Source organism: Globicephala melas, chromosome 10 (assembly GCF_963455315.2).
Source record: "Globicephala melas chromosome 10, mGloMel1.2, whole genome shotgun sequence".
Classification (NCBI taxonomy): Eukaryota; Metazoa; Chordata; class Mammalia; order Artiodactyla; family Delphinidae; genus Globicephala; species Globicephala melas.
Genome location: NC_083323.1, coordinates 96,973,873 through 96,993,571, shown reverse-complemented (window position 1 = coordinate 96,993,571; position 19,699 = coordinate 96,973,873). Strand labels below are relative to the sequence as shown.

At 48.8% G+C, this 19,699-nt stretch overlaps 1 protein-coding gene across 1 annotated transcript in view; it reads right to left on the bottom strand.

Annotated features, from left to right (window-relative positions):
- Positions 1-19,699, bottom strand: part of ANO2 (anoctamin 2) — a 318,066-nt gene that overhangs the window by 280,855 nt on the left and 17,512 nt on the right. The gene's annotated exons all lie outside the window — the stretch shown is intronic.

Here is a 19,699-nt window from a genome sequence, read left to right as displayed (position 1 = left end):
GGTCAACCATGGAGGGCAGACGGCTGCGGGCGCCCAAAGCCTTTCATCTGAACCTGCAGCAGACGCCCAGTCTCGACCCCGGCACAGCCACACCCTGCCAGTAAGAGCGCATCCAGACACGTCGGGTCGCTCGACCCTCAGCTGCCCTGTGATCAAGTGAAATGATCCCCATCCTGAAGAGGACACAGAGAGGCTCAAAATCACTGCGGTGAGAGGCAGAACCAGGCCTGGGGCTTCAGCACGACGCAGCCGCCATGGAAAGCCCACAGGACCTCGGCCACAACTAGAAAGAGAAGAAACTGCGTCTCTGTTCTCATGGATGCCTTTCAAGGGGGCCGACAAATCAGAGCCCATTCAGAGGAGACACGAGAAAAGTAAAAGAACTCAAGGCCACGTCAGATGGGGAATGGACGAAGGCGTTTGACTAGAGGGAAATCCAGGGCCAGGGTGCGGGTAAGCCTCCACGGCGTCCGGCCTGGGCAGGGCCAGAACCAGCTGAGGGGGAAGTAGGGTCCCACTGTCTGGCCATGGCCCAAGCCGGTCAGAATCGTGTTCTAATATATGTTCAGGTTCTTGGATAAGAATTAAATAATAATAACAATTTTAATTATTTCCCTTGTTTTTTGGAATGACAGTAAGTAAACACTCCTCCCTTTTTAAAATAAAGAGCCAGTGGTTATTATAATGGGCTGGACAGTGCCTTTCCCCAAATTCACGTCCACGTGGCAGCTCAGCGTGTGACCTTATCTAGAAAGAGGGTCGCTGCAGGTGTAACCAGTTACGGTGAAGTCACATGGATGAAGGTGGGCCCTAAACCCAATTACTAGTGTCCTTATACACACGAGAAAAGGACGCACAGGAAAGAAGGCACGTGAGGACAGAGGCAGAGATTGGAGTGGTGAGGCCACAAGCTGTGGGACAGCACAGACTGGCAGTCGTCAGAGGCCAGGAGAGAACCTCCAGAAGTTACCAACCCCGCTGACACCTCAATTTTGGACTCTGGCCTCCAGAACTGTGAGAGAATAAATCTCTGTTGTTTTCGGCCAACAAGTCTGAGGTAATATTTTATGGCAGCCTTAGAAAACCATTATTCACTAGAAACATTATTAGGCTGAGTAATATGGAGAAACAGAGTAATATGTTAAGAGCATGTAATACAGAGCAAAGCTGCCTGGGTTCAAATCCCCAGCCACCAATTCACCAAGTGTCTGACCCTGAAATAGTTATTTGACTTTCCTGTGCCTCAGTTTACCCTTCTACAAAATAGTGAAAGTATTTACCTAAAAAGATTATTGTACAGATTCAGTGCCTCGATACACGTAAAGCACCAAGAAGAGTGTGCGTCAGGGAACGTGCACCCTAAACCTTAGACGTTACCGTTTGGCCTTTGCAATGTGTCACAATCACTGCTGTAACAGTGGACAGTAATCATACCTCTCTATGAAGTAGAAGGCACTGTGGCAAACAGACGATGCTTGAGGTATTTTCGCTCTAATTTTTACAATAAGGGAAGCAGGATAGTCCTTTTTTAGATGAGGAAAAATTATTAGAGGGGCTGTATAGCCGGGAACAGCTCCCGAGCTCTCTCCAGGCCACGCCTGTGCGAAGCACTGGGGTTACAGGGACAGAGACACCACCCTCACCCCTGCCCCGCCAGGCGCTCACTGTCTAGTGGGGACACAGACGTGAAAGCAGAGTATCACGACAGGTGCCAGGTGCCACGGGCGTGGGGAGGAGGGGCCCAGGAGGTCAAGGAAGACTTCACAGGAGAGATGGTGCTTGAGCTAAGAACAGCACGTCGGGGGAGGGAAAAGCGTTCCCGGTGGAGGGAAGGGCATGGGCAAAGGCCCAGAGGCAGAGGCAGCGTGGCAGGTGGTTTGGTAGGGCTGGAGCCTCAGGTGTGTGTGGGAGGCGAAGTCTGAGGGTGGAGATAAAGCAAAGAAGTGAGGTGAATCACAGAAACCTGCTACAACGTGCTTAAGGAGTGTGAACTTATTCTTAGGTGCTCGGAAGCCACTGAAAGATTTTCAATAGGAATTGGCTTGATCAGATTTGCCCCTCATAAGATCAGTCTGATACAGCACGCAGATGGCTGGAAGGGGCAAATCTAGGGACCAGTTAAGAGACACGGCAGTAATGCAAGGGGAGACCGTGAGTGCTGGAATCAGGATGGTGGTGATGGAGAAGGTGCAGTGGAAACGGATATGGGAAATGGGACTGATATGACTTAGTATCCACGGGTGTGAGGGGAAGGAGATGCCTAAGGAGGCTTCCAGATCCTGGCATGGTTGAGGAGGAAAATGATCAGGACCACCCCCAAGACGGGGAATCACGAAGGTACGGGTTTGACAGAGAAGATGCCGAGTTCATTTATGGACATGCTGAGTTTGAGATGCTTCTGGACATGCAGGCATTCATGGTCAGGAGACAGACATAAGAGCCGGGAGCACACGGCACAAATGCAGGCTAAATAAGAGTATTTGAGGGTCATCATATGCAGGTAGATCATAACTTACACATGGTGACACAGCTGAAATTGTCCAGAAAGAGTGTTTAAAGAGCAGAAGGAAAAAGAAAGCTGAAGACAGAACTCTGAAGACACTGATACTCCAACGGTAGGAAAGGAGGAAAGAACACATGAAAGAGAAGAAGAAGGATGCCCACAGGAGCACACATGCAGGGACACATCATGTCACAGACTCCGGAAACCTTAGGAAGAAAAATATCAAGTAGGAAGAAGGGGTCAACTGTGTCAAGTGCAAAAGAAAGATCAAGTTGAAAAAGAACTGGAATGGTCTTCTATTCTCACTGAATAGAAAACCAAAAGGAATTAAATAATAGGGAGCATATTAGCATAGTTCCTAGATTTTAGCAATTATTTGATAAATGACGGATGGATGGATGGATGGATGGATGGATACTGACTCCCCCCAAATGAACCCGCTTTCTGCATCATAGATTGTATTTGCGATGGTTCTATCCAGAGCCAGAGAGTTGGAAACAGGTGACCTCAGGGCATCCCTTCCAGGCTAAGTTATATAGTATTCTACCTATATCTCCAGAAAAAAAAAAAAAAGAAAGACAGACAGACCTGTACAGTCCACAGAATAACAAGAAAAAAGAACTCACAGCTCTTGTACCAAGAAGGGTGTTCCAGAGGTCATTCCACCTGTCCCCCTGCCTCGGGCAGTATGTCAAGAGCAATTTTTAAAGCATGCCATCAGTAACACAAAGAAACCCACACATGCGTGTATCCAAATCAGACGTGCCAGAAGGAAGGGAGGAGTACGTCTGCGCCTACCCCACCAGCTCTCGCATCTGGCGGGGGGAATGGAAAAACCCGTCATTGGCGTAGCTGCTGCCAACCGACCGTGGGGCCAAGTCTCTGTGAGATGCATCAGATCAAACCCAATGATCAATAATAAAATCGACAGCCTTCCCAAAGCCGGCGGGGTTGAAACTCAGAAGGGGCAATCCTGTCATTTCTCCTGGGACCGTACAGCACACTCATTTTTGTGAGAGTTACATCTTTAACCAGTTCTCCAATGGAAGACAACGTCACAGAGGTTAAACCTTCTGACTAGATAAGAGGTCAGGGTCAGGGGAGTAATGATACAGCAACGAGAGGGGCTCATGGACCCTCAGACCTCCCCACCCACAGTCCCACCAGCTCGAACAAGAGAAATCCGAATCACTTCCAAGGGTTAACCGATCAAACCAGAAAATCCAACAGCCATACAGTTCAGCTGGAGGAATGTTCCTTTATGAAACAATGTGTCTGGAACACTTCTGGTCTCACTGTTCCACTCCAGGCTGGAGACTGAAGCTATAGAAATAAATTAGCGATTTCAATAATGCTCACACTAGGCTGACTCTACTGGCAAATAGAGACCTCCTGGCAGGGGCTGAGGACTGAGTTAACTCTTTCAGACTACGGTTGGGAGGGAGGGTGGGATGGGGTGGGTGACTGGGGAAAACAGAGAAAGATTTCCAAGTGGAAACCACTATTGAAAGAGGAAGGCTGAACAGCGTTGAGAACGAATGTGGAGACCCTTTCTTCGCGGGTCTTCAAGAAAGGGAAGGAAAGTCACAGGCAGAAGCATCTCATATTGGGGTTTCAGGACAGCCATCCTAGACGGCCCTGACCTGTATCAGGGGCCGTCACTGCAGCCCGTCACCTCTCTCACGGTCTGGAAGAAATAACGCTCCTCTCCAACCTGAGCTTCTGTCAGGGCCCCAGCGCATCCGCTCGATGCGGTCTGCACTTTACAAATGGGAAACTCAAGTCTGGAGTGATTCCCTGGGACCACCTGACTGCAGAATCTTCTCTGCTCCTCTGTCTTCTCCAGGAAGGGAATTTGGAAAGCTGTGGCCTTTAACGGCACCTTCAAACAGGAAGGCAAGGCTCTGCACGCCTCCCCACAGGCAGGGAGTAGGGACAGTGCCAGCTTCGGGTCCTGGCCCGCCAGCTGGACTGAGGATGTTCACAGCTTGGTCAGACATCAGAGGGACTAGTGGCCAAAGGACCAGTGCCATGTGACGGGTCTTCCTTCCAAGGTTCAGAGGAAACCGACATCAAAAGATGGGAGAGCCGTGAGCTGGGTGGTCTGAGAGAGCCACCTGGGAGAAGCAGAGGAATGGAGGAAAGGAGAGCGCCCAGTCGCCCACATGCCCACACAGAGCTGCCTTTGTTTTCCTGACTCAAAGCCCAGCAGCGGATGAAGCCCCAGGAGAAAAGGCCAGGGTCAAACCTTGCGCACACCGGGGTCGGGGGCATTGCCGAGTGGTCTCTGGAGAGGGCTGTCTGCTGGAAAGGTGCTGGGCAGGAGGGCAGAAGAGGAGGCGGCGAAAGGGAAATTCTCAAGAAGAGGATGAGGTTAAGAGCTGGATGGGGATGCAGGAAAGCAGAGAGGGGCAGCGGGCAGAGACGGCCCCTGTGGCTTTCCCGCTAGGGTTCGCGTGAGCCCCATCACTAGGGAGGTTAACTGCCCACCACACACCCTGCTGGAAGCCCCTGAGGCCACGGGCCCACACAGTTTTTCTAGCCTGAAGTCCCACAGAGGCGCAGTCAGCCCTTCCCCGGCTGCCTGTCGGTCCCCAGCTAGGGAGGGGGCTGGAAACTGAGGTCAGTTGGACATCTGAGGCTCAGGTACAGAGCCTGCCCTAAGCGCAGCAGAGCAGAGGGTCACCCAAGGAGAAAGAGGCCCATCCCGCAGGGCAGGTCGAGCCACTCTTGTTGCCCCAGACCTGAGATGCCGTCTGCCCCAGAGATGACCCACCAACTCACAACCACTCTGCACAAACGGTCACAGAAATGCCACTTACCTGTTTGTTTAATATACATCCTGAGCAATTTCTCTCGCTCAGTCACTGATGCCACTGACTGGAAATACAGCACAGACCCTCAGGTGGGTCTGTGCCACACACGTGTGTCTGATGTCGGCTTGGCTATCGGGTCTCTGGCTGTCCTGCAGGACTCTCTCCCAGCTCGAGGAGAGGCCCGGGGAAGCGCTGTGAGTGCTGGGCTGGGAATTCAGGTCTTCAGGCCCCTGCTCTCCTACTGTCTGGAGTCGGGGTCTTGACAGCCTTGGCTTCTCTGTGAAATCAGGGGTTTGGACGAGATGACGGAGGTCATAGGTCGCTTCTAGCTCTGACATTTTCTGGGTTTATTTAACGTGCTTTAAACAGCCAGGCATTTATAATGAATAATTTTAATGGCTAACGTTGACGGACCGTGGCTCTTCCCCTAGCCAAAAGGTCTGAGTTCCGTAACGTCGTGCCTGTACCTGGAGAGCTGGTTAGAGCTGCAAATCTCACAAAGATGTTAACGCCCAGGAGAAATGACAGGACGGCGCTTTCTGAATTTCAGCCCCTGGGTGGCAGGCTCTTCTCTAATCCCTTCCCACGCATCATCTGACTTCATCCCAACACCAGCCCTGGTAAGCATATATTATCATCCCCATCTTACAGAGAAAGAAACTGAGGCACAGAAAGTTTAAAATGTGGCCCAAGATCAGGTAGGTGGTAAAAAATGGAGATGGGAGGGCTTCCCTGGTGGCGCAGTGGTTGGGAGTCCACCTGCCGATGCAGGGGACGCAGTTTCGTGCCCCGGTCCGGGAAGATCCCACGTGCCGCGGAGCGGCTGGGCCCGTGAGCCGTGGCCGCTGAGCCTGCGCGTCCGGAGCCTGTGCTCCACAACAGTGAGAGGCCCGCGTACCACAAAAAAAAAAAAAAAGGAGATGGGAAACCCGGCTACCCACCCCCAGACCCTGACCACTTAACTCTGACTTCATACGGCCCTGCCGGCAGTAAATCAAGGGAAGGGCATTTCGAATCTGGGCCTGTCACCCGTCACGCTGCCAGGAAGCACTAGATCACAGCCAGCGTGGGCTGCTGCCACCGGACCTTGTAAAATTCATGAGAGACGAGCATGAAATGACCGGCATCCGTTCAGAGCAGCAGCTTGGATTTCAGCGTCGTCCTCGCCCACCTGATCAGCCACACACGCAGGCTGACGCCACGCCAAGTGCAAACCGTGTCCTCTCGCCCCACCCCCACCCCCACCCCCACCCCCGTCCCCATCCTTCCTGCTGCTGGAGCCGCATCTCCCGATGAACAGCACTCACTGCAGAGGGCAAGGTGGCCTGAGCTCCAGGTCAGATCACCAGGGTCCAAGGCCATCTCTGTGCCGGCCCAGGACAGCCGGCATCTTCTGCATCATCCAGAGGCGGGGAGCAGACAAAAGCAACTCCAACACCAGGAAGCTGTCCCGGGGGCCCTGGCGAAGGTGCTCAGCCCCTGCTTCTGGAAGGTGCATTGGAAGGAAACAGCAATTCTTTAGGACCTTCTCAACGACCCGTGGCCTAGGACAACACGCTGGGCCCACAGGCTGCTCTCGGTCATCTGGACAGAAAATGGACCAAACAAAAATGGAAGGAAGCCAGGAGGCAGGTCCACAAGCCCACTCTCTCTCCCCAGCTTGGTGAAGAAAAGGACCCAAGCGGCCCCAGGGCAGGGCTGCTAGCGAGAAGCGGAGGGGACCCCCAGGCACGACCACCACCTCCCTATCCACCACCATCCGAGCCATGTTCAGAAATCTGGTTCTGATTTGCTGCAGCCGTCCGTTGCCTGATTCCACCAAGAGAGCGCTACATTCCTGCTCCACTATTTCATCTCCCTCTGCTCCAGCCTGCTCTGGCCTCGTGTCAGATTAATATTCCTACTCCGTGGAAGCCGGACGAAACTTCCTTTGGTGGGGTTGACCTCTCCAGTTGGCCCTGGCTGCCTGGGAGCTCACAAAGCCAGTGGCAGCCACCACTCCTTCCCCGCTCCTCGGGTCCAGAGCGTAAACACTCCGGGTGGCCCCTGACTCACATAGAAAGTTATCAGGAAGGAGTGAGGCTTTACAAGGTGTCAGAGCTTCCCCCAAGCTTTCACGTTGGGTGAGCTGATCTCAGGGCTTTGCAGAAAGAGAGTAACTGGATGGAAAATGCACGAAAGACCCAGACCAGGCTCTGTCTGAGGTTCGTACTTACTGGGTCATGACCAAAGCTGGAGAAAGGGAGATGGCTGTAAGAATAAAAGCAGAGATGATAATAAGAGTAATTAATGTTTGACGTGCAGCTTAACCATATATCAGGCACTGTATTAAGGGTTTTGAATCCATTATCTCATTTAACCCTCTCAACAAACCCAGCAAGTAGACATTATTCTTCTTCCCACTTTAATAGATGGAAAAAAAAAAAAAAAAAAAAACCGTGAGCCTGAGAAAGATCTGGTAACGTGCCCCGAGCATCAGTAAACGGCAGAGCCAAGACTTGGACCCAGGCAATCAAAATCCAGGGTCCAAGTCCCAACCGCTCAGCAACACCACCAGCACTGTCTGAGTTCTGTGGAATGACCCTTAGAACCATGCAATCCTTAGTGAGTGACAACGAGGATGGTTTTGAGGACTGTCACAGCTCGTGCAGACCGCTGACTAGTGTAGTGCTGCCTCCAACTGGTTCACAGCCCCTGACACGAATCAACACGTACTCGGGACCTGGAACACCCCTCCATCAGAGCTAAGTGCGTCCAAAGCCAAAGCAAACCTCTCCTTGCCTCCTTCTAGCGATTTGGGCCACTGCCCTTCTCCACGGCAGGGAAAACCGGAAGGAACTGCAGGTCCCGTTACCGTGGTGCTCAGGAGATGCCTGGAGTGGGCCAGGAGGACCGATCCGGGGCTCGGGACCTGCACTTTAGGAGGAGGGGGCCCTAGACAGATGAGCCCTCCCAGCCGACAAATCTAAGCTGCTCTGACCCTCCCAAGCAAGTTTAAAAGCAGGGAGGAAAAGGAGGAACTCAAGCATCTATCAGTGGTCCCATGTTCATAGCCGCATTACGCACACTAGCTCAAAGCTGGAAGCAACCCAACTGACCATTGACAGATGAATGGATAAATAAAATGTGACATGTACACACAGTGAAATAGTTAGACTTAAAAAAGGAAGGGAATTCTGACACATGCTACAACGTGGATGAACCCTGAAGACGTCACGCTAAGTGAAATAAAAGGACACAAAAGGACGGTCACAAAAGGACATACACTGTATGATTCTACTTCTGTGAGGTGCCTAGAATGGTCAGATTCATAGGGACAGAAAGTAGAATGATGGTTCTCAGGGGGTAAAGTCTCAGTTGGGGAAGATGAAAAAGTCCTGGAGATGGATGGTGACGGCCGCACAGCAAGGTGACCGCACTTTAGACCATCGAACTGTACACTTAAAAGTGGTTAGAATGGGGCTTCCCCGGTGGCGCAGTGGTGGAGAGTCCGCCTGCCGATGCAGGGGACACGGGTTCGTGCCCCGGTTCGCGAAGATCCCACATGCCGCGGAGCGGCCGGGCCCGTGAGCCATGGCCGCTGAGCCTGCGTGTCCGGAGCCTGTGCTCCGCAACGGGAGAGGCCCCAACAGTGAGAGGCCTGCATAACGCAAAAAAAAAAAAAAAAAAAAAAAAGAATTAGGCTTGACTCTTGGAAAAAAAAGCAGAAAGGAATAAGAAATTAATAAAATTCACAGACGGGAAAGAGCTGAGCTCGCGAGCCTCAAACTCCGACGAAACGTAATAATGGATTCACTGAAATATGGGAAAGTGACAGTTAAATCCTCCAATATTAAGTTATTTAAGTGAGCAACCCTACCTGACATAGCAACACCCTCAGTAAAAGGGTATCATTCAGGGCCCCTCACAAAGGGGCCGTGAGAAACCACTGCTTCCTCAACATGGTCCTGCTCCTCCGCAGACATCGCCCCCTGTGTCCAGACCCCAACTATCTCGGGGTCCCAATGAGCCACATGACTGGCCTCTGTTGGTTTTTGGTGGGTTTTTTTGGTTTTTTGGGTTTTTTTGCGGTACGCGGGCCTCTCACTGCTGTGGCCTCTCCCGTCACGGAGCACAGGCTCCGGAGGCGCAGGCTCAGCGGCCATGGCTCACGGGCCCAGCCGCTCCGCGGCATGTGGGATCTTCCCAGACCGGGGCACGGATCCGTGTCCCCTGCATCGGCAGGCGGACTCTCACCCACTGCGCCACCAGGGAAGCCCCCTGAGTTGGTTTTTAATTCAGTCACTTCCTTAGTCATTCAACTAACGTTCTGTGTGCACCTTCTCTGTGCCAAGCACTGTGTGAAGCTCTCGAGGGAAGGAGGGAGAGAAGGAAGGGGCAGAGGAACTAACTCTTTTGAGCCCCTGCCGTCTTCCAAGCACAGGTGAAGCTCTTCAGGAGCATCACCTTCTAGAACCTTCACAGAAGCTCCGTGGGGTAGGTACTGCTGATGTGTCCCCTTGTTTCATTTTTCACGAAAATGCTGAATGAGGGAGATAAGAGAAATGGCAGTTACTGAATCCAGGGAGGTGAATCCAGGTTTGTCTGGCCCCAAAGCACACGTGCTAAGCCCCTATTCTACGCTGCCTATGCCTGGAGATGCAGAGATGGGCTCCCCGTGCGCGATCCCTGCCCTCGAAGACCCTACGCGTGGCCAGAGAACAGGAGGACAAACAAGCAACCGCGCTCCCAGAAGAGACTTGCTAAGATCTGGGCCCAGGTACGAGTGCCCAGGAGCCCAGGCAGGAGGACTCAGGACGGCTCCACAAGTCGGGACTCGTAAACTGTAAGATAAGTATCTGGTCAGTGTTTTTATCTCCCCTGGTCCTGGGAGCCAGGACCATGTCCTCTCTTCTCTGCACAGCCCCCTGTGTCACGCTGAGAGGCTAGAGTTGGCTAAGTGTGCTGGCCAGCAGATGGACCAGCAACCCAGGAATGACAAAGTGGGGCTCTCGAGTAGAGGGAACTGAGAAGAAAATCCTTCTTTAACGAGGACACTGTCTCGTCAAGGCTTATAGAATTTCACTTGGCAAAGCGCCCCTCCAAGGCTCTCTACTGCCTCCTGCTGGCCTGGAGGACTCATGGCAACTGTGCAAATAATGCAAGCTCTTGGGATTAAGAGTTCAGAAATGAAAGACAGAGGCAATGTGTCTGTGGACAAGCAGAAGCAGGTACTCAGATGGAAAACAGGGCTCTTCGGGTATGTGCCTCCTCTGGTCTGTGGCCCCTGGGGTTTAAAATTCCACTCTTTCTTTTCTTTTCTGCCCAGACCTGCATCTTGGGAAAACCAGTTCTGCCCAGAGGTGATAATTCCCACCAGTACTGACTCCTTGGCTGCATGGAAAATTCCCCCCAGGAGCCTGGCAAAGGTGGCAAGGCCTCCTGTGGCTGAAGAGCTCAGTCCTCTAGGCTGGCAGCTGCCCTGGGATGCCGGCAGCCTCACGCCAGTCCACAGGCCAAGGCAGAATGTGCTCCAAGCTGGTCACACTGGAAGCACTGAGTGATGGAAGAAGACCCTACTGGAAGCCTTTTGGGGCCCCATCAGAGGAGGACCTTCTACCCACAGCCCAAGGCCGAGGTGCACACGTCACAACAGCTCCACAGACTGCTCTGTCTTTATAAACACCCTAATCTGAAGTTAATTATTCTTTTGGTTTTTTTGTTTGTTTGTTTGTTTGTTTGCGGTACGTGGGCCTCTCACTGTTGTGGCCTCTCCCGTTGCAGAGCACAGGCTCTGGACGCGCAGGCTCGGCGGCCATGGCTCACGGGCCCAGCCTCTCCGCGGCATGTGGGATCCTCCCGGACCGGGGCACGAACCCGTGTCCCCTGCATCGGCAGGCGGACTCTCAACCACTGCGCCACCAGGGAAGCCCCTGAAGTTAATTATTCTTGAGCAGCTCTGTCTTCTAGGATTTCACACGTTAAAGTGTGAGATAGAAAGAAGTCAGCCCAGCCATCACTTACCAAATCCTCTGTTAGGGACTAAAGGGTTGGACTGAATTTCTTTTTTCTAAAATTCAGATTTCTGTGATCCCCATTCAGACAATATCTACCCTTTCTCTGATTTCAAAAAGTACATGCCAAGTGTGGTATGTATAGCTGCCCCTGCCCCGTGTTCTGTCCTTGCATCACTGCCAAGAGGGCAGGGGCAACTGGGGGGCTGCTTTTGCCAAGAGTTTTCTTTGTTATTCAGAATTGAGACGAAAATCTACTTCCTCTTATTGTCCCTCCTACACTCAAAGACACATCCCACAAAGTAATTCAAGAGTTACTGGCTCCACGACCTTTAACTTGAAAAAACTATATTCAAAGCAGGTGCCTTCATAAGAGAAATTCCCTATCACAGCATTTCCGCAAGTTTTAAGTTCTCTGTTAGGAAGGTGTCAATCATAGTCCCTATTCGGTCAAGTAACCCACAGTAAGCTCCATGATGCTTTATTTCTTCTAATCTCCTCACTGCTCAACCAAAGGATTTCCGCTGTCCTTTCACCCTCAGCGTACTGAATAGGAAACCATCCAGTGCTTAATTTTATTAAAAGGAAGGAACTTGAATTCTATTCTGGATAAAGAGTTTTCCCATCTTAAGGACAGACTACGTCCATGTTTCCCAAAATGTGGTTCTGAGACAAGCAGCGTCGACATCGCCTGCCCATGTGTCGGGAATACAGATTCTCAGGCCCTACCTGAGACTCACTGAATGAGCAACTCTCAGGGTGGGGACCAGAAAGCTGTGTTTTAAACAAGCCCGCCAGGAGTTCTAGTTCGAGCAAAATGATGTAAGCACACACCCTGTGTCTTCTGAATGCAGCTACAAAACCTGAACAGACGGTACAGACCAGCTATTTGAGAATTCTGCAAGTAAACAGCAGTACGCATTTTCGGGGAGGAGAAGGGAATTTGAACTAATACCAAACTGGTGTTTTTTACCTCCAGCACCCCCCCTGCTTAGTCTCAAGGCAGTCCAAACCCAGAAGCGAGCATCATCATCGTAGACAGCAAGAGCCCCGGGAGGAGCCCTCTAATTCTGGCTTGAGAAAAAAGACAAGTGTCTGTTCACACTCAGAGAGCAAGCTCCCCTTTTTTGTTTTCTTCATTCTTTTGCACCCTAGCCCACAAGCCCCTAAAATTCTAAGGGAAAAGAACCTTCTCCTCTGAACAGAGGAGCTGTGCCCCAAGAGGGTGGAGCAAGCCCGTTTCTTTTTCTCTCTCCCTGTCCTCGCACTACTCGACCCCTCCCACCCCCGGCCGACAGGAGCAGTTGTGGGAAGTGTACGGCAGAGGAGAGTAAACGGATGCAAGGTTGGCCGGTGGGTGACAAACGGGATCCCGGCAACCTGGAATGTACTAGCAAGACCATGGAGAGGGAGGATCTTAGCGAGGTGACCCCATAAAGCTGTTCATGAGGGCTTGGCTACCCCTGAGCCACACATGCAAAGATCTGGCTCTCAGCAGTGTACTACGTACTTTAAACCTGAACGATGTGGTGGGCTACTGCCCACGGCCCAAACTGGCCACTTGGTAGCTTCTGCAGAAGAGAGCCAAATAGCACAAGGCTTTGAAAATGAAACTGATATAAGAATGAAACCACAACCCACACAAGGCTGGTCAGAACTTGCAGTCTGAACCCAACCTGACCAACTGCCTGCTAAAACACAAACAGGATTTAAACAACACCCAGAATCGCATCATCTTGAAAACACCCAGGATACAATCTAAAATTGCTGAGCAGACAAAGACCCAGTAAATGTCTTTACGGGAAAAGATGATCAAGAGATGCTAACTCCACGATGACAAACATACTTGAAATACCTGACAAACACTTTGAAGTAGTTAGTATAAGAACGCCTCAAGAAGTAAGGGGCAAGCACTCTTGAAATAAACAAAAAGACAGAAATTCTCAGCCAAGAAACAGAAGACATCAAATGAACCAAACAGACGTTTTAGAACCGAAAACTGAATACAGCAACTGAAATTAAAAGCTCACTGATGGACTCAATAGCAAAATGGGGGTGACAGAGAAAGGGGTCGGTATACCTGAAGAAATCAATAGGAATTATCCAATCTGAACAACACAGAGGAAAAAAAAAGGTGAAAACAACAAAGCAAACCTCGGAGATCTGTGGGACAATGCCAGAAAGATCTACTATTAATGCCACTGAACCTCCAGAAAGACAGAAGAACTGGTGCAGTGCAGGAGAAAAAAACTGAAAATATAACTGAAAACTTCCTCCCAAATCTGGTGAAACGTATAAACCTACAGATTCAAGAAACTCAGCAAATCCCAAACAAAATAAACCCAAAGAAATCCACACCCCGATACATCGCAATCGAACTGTTGAAAACTAAAGACAAAGGAAAACATCTTAAAAGCAGCCAAAGATAAACAGGACATCGTGATTTGAATGGTTACAGATTTCTCATCAGGAACCACAGAGGCCAGAAGGGAGTAGAACAACATTTTGAAAGTGCTAAAAGAAAAGAACTGTCAACCCAGAATTCCACATCTTGTGAAGATACCATTCAGGAATGAAGGTAAAATAAAGGCTTCTCAGATGAAAGAAAACTAAGATAACTTATTGCCAACAGACTTGCTCTAAAAGAATCGCTAAAGGAAATTCTTCAGACAGAGGGAAGTGCTACCAAAAGGAAACTCAGAATATCAGGAATGAAGAAAGAACCACAAAAATGGTAAACATCTGGATAAATAAAAATATATTGTACTATTATTCTATGCTTGAGTCCTTTAAAATATGTTTGACAGTTAAAAGTAAAAACTGTAACATTTCCGATGGGTTTTTCAATTACGTTAACTGTAACATATGAGAAAGCTATGAGACGAAGTAGGAAGGGTTAAAGGAACTTACATGGTGGTAAGATTTGTACACTCCACTTAAAGTGATAAAATACTGATTCTAAGTAGACTGTGAAAAAGATACGTATACCTACTGTAATCCCCAGGGCAACCACCAATAAAACCACACAAAGAACTACATTCATAAATGAATTCTCTAGGTCACACTGAGAACCAGTGGGCTACAGAAAAGAACTTTACATTGAACTGAAATCCTGATTAGTATTCACTTACGACACTGAAACTCCAACTTTAAGAGAAACGGGGAATGATTCTGGTCTAGAAAAGATCTAAAGTGAGTACGGTAAGTATCGGGGGCAGGTGGGAAGCACAGAGCCTAAGCAATGGGCAAATAAATAGAACTGCGCCCCAATCCCACACTTGAGTGACAAGGGCAGCTCGGTCCCTCCCCCGGAACAGTAATCAAGGCTGGAGATTGGAACTTGAACCTCCAGGGTTTTGAGGGTCACCAATGTTCTTTGAGAAGGGACTCCGATGGAAAAAAACTGAAGGGCTTATCGATCACCAATTATGGCGGGAGAAATTCGCCGGTGCCTTCATTTTCTCCTTCTTTTAAGCCCCAACATTCTAGAAGGTCAGACTGAGATGAACACAGGAACACCAAAGATGAGAGGGGATTAACAGAAACCTAAGTGGGTTGACAGCGGATATTTTATAGAGATATTGCCCATCTCTAAAGAGAAAAAGAAACTTACAGAAACAATTCAGGCAGTTCTCTCCACCTCCTTAGGAAGGAGGGAGACAGCTGGCCCCCAAGTAGTGATTCTTTTGGCAACTGAATCTCAAAGAAATTAAATCCCTTGTCTGAGGCCCCAACTGATCTGGGTGCAGAGGGAAGAGGTGGCAGGGTAAAAACAATCTGGATTAAAGAATAATTCAGGAAGAGATCCACTAAGGAAAAAAATCTGATTGAGATAATCCATGACTTCAAAATCCAGAGAAAATGCTAACTGGGGATATAAATTTGGGAGCTCTCTTACCGTAAAGATGGCAACCAAAATGTTGGAAAGAAAGCATCTTGATAATAACTGTAAAATGAGAAAAGAACCTAGAAGTGAGAATTGAAGAAGCCCAACATTTTAAAATCAGATGGAGCAGAACACCCCAGCCAAGAAGACTTAAAGGTAGAGGTCAGAGAAGTAGGAGGGAAATCAGGAAAGTCTGGCATCAGGGAAGATGGTGTTTCAAAGAGGAAGCAATGGTCAGCTGTGCTGAATCTTGCTAAAAGGTTACGGAGGCTGAGAACTGAAACATTTCTGTTAGGTTTAGCACCAACTAGAGGCCACTGGTCATCCAGACATGAGCATCTGGGGCAGAGCAACGGCAACAGAAGGCAGATTGAAAGAGTTTGACTAAGAGATTAAAACATGGAAGTAGAAAGTAAAAATCACTTTGTAAGTGTGAGACACTTATTATAAAATGCAGTGATTAAGACGGTGAGGTATTACTTGCAGCCCTACGTTCACAGCAGCACTATTCACAATAGCCAGAACATGGAAACAACCTAAAAGTCCATCGACAGATGACTGGATAAAGAAGATGTGTTACATATATACAATGACAGCCATCAAAAAAGACAAAATAATGCCATTTGCTGCAACACAGATGCAACTAGAGATTATCATACTAAGTGAAGTCAGAAAGAGAAAGACAAATACCATATGATACCACTTACATGTGGAATCTAAAATATGACACAAATGAACACATCTACAAAACAGAAACAGACTCACGGACATAGAGAACAGGCTTGTGGTTGCCAAGGGGGTGAGGGGTAGGAGAGGGTTGGGTTGGGAGTTTGGGATTAGCAGATGTAAACTATTATATATAGGATAGATGAACAACAAGGTCCTACCATATAGCATAGGGAACTATATTCAATATCCTGTGGTAAACCATCATGGAAAAGAATATTTAAAAAGAATGTCTGTATGTGTATAACTAAGTCACTTTGCTGTACAGCAGAGATTGGCACCGCGTTGTAAATCAACTATATGTCAATTTAACAAATTAAATTAAAAAATGACGAGGTATTAGCACAAGGACAAACGGACCATGGGAATAAAATAGAGTCCAGAAGCAGCCTGCCATACTTGATTTATGACACAGTTAACCCTGCAGAGCAGTGGGGAAGGATGGCTCTCTCAACAAATGATGTCGGGTCAATTAGATACCCGAGTGGGAAAAAAATTAATCATCTTGACTCACACCTCATGCCACATACACACACACACACAAAATCAATTTTGTGTGGACTGCAGATTAAATGTGCAGGGTTAACCAATAAAGATAACACTGAAGAACACGTTTGTGACTTGGATAGGTGATGATTTCTTAAACAGAGTACAAAAAGCAGTGATTACAAAGAAAAAGGTCAATTAATGGGACTAAAATAAAATTAAGAACCTCTATCCACCAAAATACACAATTAAAGAGTGAAAAGGTAAACCACAGAGGGGAAAGAAGATACCTGCAAGACAGATATTCAACACGAGACCGGTACCAAGACTATACGAAGAACTCTTTCAAATCCATGAGGAAAAAGCAGACAAACCACCTTTTAAAATGGTCAAAAGACTTGAACAAACACTTCACAAAAGAGGATATACAAATGGCTGGGGGGAAAAGAACATATGAAAAGGTTATCATCTCATTAGCCATCAGGGAATACAAATTAAAAGCACGCTGAGATATCACTACACAGGTACCAGAATGGCTAAAATTTAAATGGCTTACTATACCAAGTGTCAACAAGTATGCAGACAAACTGGAACTCTCATACACTAATGGGGAGTATAAATTAGTACAAACACTTTGGAACCTGTTCAGTAGTGTCTACTAAAGCTAAACATACACACATCATATGACCAGCAATTCTGCTCCTAAGTATTTACCCATCAGAAATGCGTTCACCATAAGACTTGTAAAAAAGTCACAGCAACACTATTCATAATAACCTACAACAGGAAACCACCCGGTATGAATGAAGTTATTTACAAAGCAGAAATAAAATTACAGATGTAGAAAACAAACTTACAGTTTCCAGGGGTAAGAGGGTGGGAGGGATAAATTGGGATATTGGGACAGACACATACACACTACTATATATAAAATAAATAACTAGTAAGGACCTACTGTATAGCACAGGGAACTCTACTCAATACTCTGTAATGACCTATGGGAAAAGAATCTAAGGGAGAGTGGATATATGTATATGTATAACTGATTCACTGTGATGTACATTAGAAAGTAATACAACATTGTAAATCAACTATACGCCAATAAAAACTAATTTAAAAAAAAAACAGGAAACAACCCATCCACAATAAAAAAGTAAACTGTCCATTCAAGAAAACGAAATAAACACCATATAGTAATAAATAAACCACCACTACAGACAACAATATAGACGAATTTCACACACTTAATGTTGAGCAAAAATAGCAAACACAAAATATATACTGTATGATTCCATTCATATAGAAGTTTTAAAAACAGGCCAGGGCTTCCCTGGTGGTGCAGTGCTTGAGAGTCTGCCTGCCGATGCAGGGGACACGGGTTCGTGCCCGGGTCCGGGAGAATCCCACATGCCGCGGAGCGGCTGGGCCCGTGAGCCATGGCCGCTGAGCCTGCGCGTCCGGAGCCTGTGCTCCGCAACGGGAGAGGCCACAGCAGTGAGAGGCCCGTGTACCACAAAAAAAAACAGGCCAAACGTGTGATGCTAAAGGTCAGAACAGTCATGACCTTTGGATGGGGGTCCGTGACCGGGCAGAGGCCCAAGGGGGGCTTCTGAAGGGCTGGAAAGGTTCAAGGTCTTCATCTGGGTGGCAGTCACACAAGTGAATCCACTTAGTGATAATTCATCAAGTTGTACACTTAAAATTTGTGCTGAAGAGGAAGAGTGAGAAGGTCATAACTGGTAATAGGGTTAAAAGAGGCATTTCTAAGACAGAATAAAGGTGAGCGTGTAACACCAAGCTGCAGCCCTAGAAGCTTGCTGTCTCTCGCTGAGGTGGGAGGGAAGCCCCCTGCTGCCTGCCCGACAGTGGCCGTGCCTAGTAGGTACCAACAGACTCCTGATGAAAACCATCCCTCTGGACCTTGCTTCCAGCTTAGGAGGCCAGCAGTTACCTCCTTACTAGTCATTTCTGATCTCATCTCAGGGGCCTACAGGCTTCACGTAACTACGAATTCTAACAACTCAACCAACTAGCCAAAGTGCATGATTTCCATTTTCAGAGGAGGAAACAGAGGCACCTGGTGAGTCAGCAGCTACCCCGCCAAAACCACAGGGCCCCTCGGAGACATGGATGCTGCGATCCTCGGGCAGGTGAGTCCACAGACCCCAGGGGAGGAAGGCGGCAGCACTGCATCACAGAAGGTGCCCCGCTCTGCTACGGAGTCCCAGCTTAATCTCCGAAAGCCTCAGCTGCTATAAAATGGGAATGATGATTTCACGGTAAGCGCCTCTTCATAGTAACTTTGTGAAGAGAACGTACATCTGGCATATAATTCGGTGACCACACGTGTTTGTTCCCTTTGTCCTCCTCTTCGAAGAGAGAAGCATTTCTTGCAAAGAACTCCACAAACCAGAGAGGCAAAGGTCCCTAGGATTCCAGACGCGTGTTCCTGAGACCCCGCAGACCCGGCGGCACGCCCTGTCTGCAGGACGGCGAGTCCCTGTCCTCTGCATGGCGCTCGTTCGCATCATTCACGTGGGTTCCTGTGTCTCTACGTGGTCTGGGTGTGTGCGTGCCTTCCCCAGATGGGGGGCAGAGGGATACAGCAGCGCAAGTGGGTATGTTTCTGTTTCAAGCTGCAGCTGTTTATTTCCCCAGTGAATTGTAAAATCACTGCAAATTCATCAGCATCTTCTGAGGAAGCCTCCTAACTGGCAACATGCTCAGAAAACTCCACAGCGAGGCGGGGGGAAGAGACCTGAGCACGGGGACGGATGCGGGAATTCCATTTTCACAGGTTCCCTCTGCCACTCAAGTTCTAATAGAACTCTTGGGAGCAGCATCAAACTCACCCCCATCCACACCCCTGTATTTCAACTGAATCACGGGAACCCAGAGTCCTGGGAAGCCAGAGAGGTTCCAGGCTCCCAGCTTCGCCTTCAAGCTCCAGGCCAAGAGGTGCAGGCAAGCCAGGGTCGTCTGATGCGCAACCACTTCTGAGCCCCCTCCTGGCCACGAGAGGTTTCGCTTCCCACACCTAATACTCCGCAACCCTCTACAGGGCCCAGGACGACGGGTAATGCTTTTGTGGGCTTGAGAAAGTTCCCGAACGTCCATGGGCCTCCTTCTGTAAAATGAGACAAGCAGGGAAGATTCTCAAAGGTCCCTTCCAGCTCTGACTTTCTGAGTCATCAGGGCCGACAATAAAATCAGATAGAAAAAACTAAACTAAAATAAACTCTCCCTTTTCCAAAAGAATCGGGGGCGCGTCCACGCTTGCTCTACATTT